The sequence below is a fragment of the Dermacentor variabilis genome, chromosome 11 (genome assembly GCF_050947875.1).
Source record: "Dermacentor variabilis isolate Ectoservices chromosome 11, ASM5094787v1, whole genome shotgun sequence".
NCBI classification, from domain to species: Eukaryota; Metazoa; Arthropoda; class Arachnida; order Ixodida; family Ixodidae; genus Dermacentor; species Dermacentor variabilis.
Window position 1 is genome coordinate 91,934,904 of NC_134578.1, and position 2,304 is coordinate 91,937,207.

The window sequence follows — 2,304 nt, forward strand, 5'->3', positions numbered from 1 at the left end:
CACAAACGCCAACTACCTTGAGTCAAACCTCCCCTCAACTATGCTTCGTTTCATGCGCCCATGTGACACCGCGCGCCTTCCCTCGAAGTAAAGAGTCATAGGTTCAAAGGGCATTGAAAGTGACAGTGTGTCGGGTTTTAGTACCCTCCACCGAATGCCCATCGAAATTTTCTGCAATAACGTCAAGTCCAAATAGACGGTGGGAGTAACTACCTCGTTTATCTCTGTTTAGCTACTGCGACATCATAACGTGGTAGGCTTGTGGTTTTAAAACAATGTCTACGCTACGCGCCTACTCCTGTCATCGGCAAATCTAAAGGACCATGTTCACACACACGTAGGTTTAGCTTCGAACAGCAACGTACTTCTCTTTACCTTACATAAAACAATTCTTCTAGTTTCCAGAGAAGCTGTTTATACCTAGGCTTCACTGCATTTTTCCTGTGCATGTGCAGTAACGTGGGTCAACCTCGAAGAAAGCGCAAAAGCGGTCCAAACTCAATGTCCCGTCCCTCTGTAAACTCTGGGTGGGTGGGCTTCGGCACCCATTACGCGCCTTTCAACCACAATTGTCCCACCTAGGCAGGCACAAGGGTAAGAATAGATGTTTCAACAGCGATGCCGTTTAAGCTGGTGGTTAGGCCGGCGAATGCGCGCAGGAGAGCCTCGCCCAGCAATGACGTCATCACGCGTGCCGGCACCGCGGCTTTGCCTCGCCGCGGCGTACGGAGGACGCGCATGCGCATAAGCGGACCTAAGCCGTGACGTTCCCACGGGGGTATAAAAGCAGCTCTACTCCGCCGCCGCGCCGACAGAACATCGACGTAAAAAAAAAAAAATAACGCGAAATGGGAGTAAACCACCCGTCCCGTATCGCATTCCCGTTTCTGGGTTGTTGTTTTCTTTTTTTTTTTTACTGCGTACCTGCTGAGGTAAAAATTTACTCCCGAGCTAACTGGGTTTATGTGTGTAGAATCGGGAGTAATTTTTTAATCCATGTGAAGGCTTTTAGGGTCGACAGTAGTCGTAACGTTTTCCTTCCTTCAAGAAGTTCTTATGGTCATTCCCGAGAGTTACTTTTCAAGTCCATTCGCAACTTTCTTGGTACCGATGTGGAAGTATTTTTTCACCCCATTAATAAAGATTTCTCGACTCTTTCTGAGTAATTTTTGTAGCCCATTCTGGGGGATATTGTTGAAGGTAATATGGGAATATTTTTACATAGTTTATCCAGTTTTCCAGGCTCTTTCTGGTAGTAATTTTTCAAGCTCATTGCGGATTTTCTTGGAAATATGGGATTATTTTTTTACATCGTTTGTCCAGTTTTCCAGGCTTTTCTTGATAGTCATTTTTCGAGCCAATTCGCAAGTTTCTTGGTACTGAAGTTGGAGTATTTTTTTTACCTCATTAGCAAGTTTTTTCAGCTCTTTCAGAGAAGAATTTTTCAAGCCCGTTCTAGGGTTTCTTAGGGCTGATGTGGGAGTATTCTGTTACATCCGCTAGCCACTTTTTGTGGCGTTTTCTGGGTGAACTTTTACTTGGTTTTGAGAGGTTATTAAGAAAAGTGTAGGCGTATTTTTTACTTCCGCGAGGACGTATGTTCAACAGCCTATTACTCTCACAATCATGTTTAATATTGCTCATTCAAAGCAGGGGATCCAGTTTGTACAAAACATTCTATGCAAAATTCGAAGACAACTGAAAAAATTAAAGGATTTAAAGCATGAGTAAATGTTTCTTAGTTATGACATGTTTCTCACAAGAAAGTCAGGCATGAGTTAAGCACTGCAAAACTATGGCCTTCAAAATGATGTGATAAGCATAGTAAATATACCTGCTTGTACACAGGCTAACTGCCCAATAGATTTTTTATAGTAAAGTAGAATATATCACAACACGTTCAATGTGGAATCCCACTAAGGTACAGTGAAATCAGACAAGTAACACGCAATACAAAATCTAAGTCTTAAACACAGTCAGTACTAGAGATATTCTTATTAGACCTACTAAATATCATGCAGGTCATTCCTTCAAACAGGCAGTTGTACAGGACATGTGTGCAGTGCGATCAATGCATCCTTATGAACAAAACCGTGCAACATGAAAATAGTGCACTTAGGCTCAATGGCGTCTGCTGCTAACTGTCATTACCTTTCCAGACAAAATGAAACGACCATGTGATAAATATACCAAGTATTTGTACTATCAAATTAGCACCGGCAGATGCCCGCCATAGTCCGACTCACCTCGACCAGATAACGAGCGAATATGTTCGCCCCATGCTGGGCACCAACGCTTGGTCGT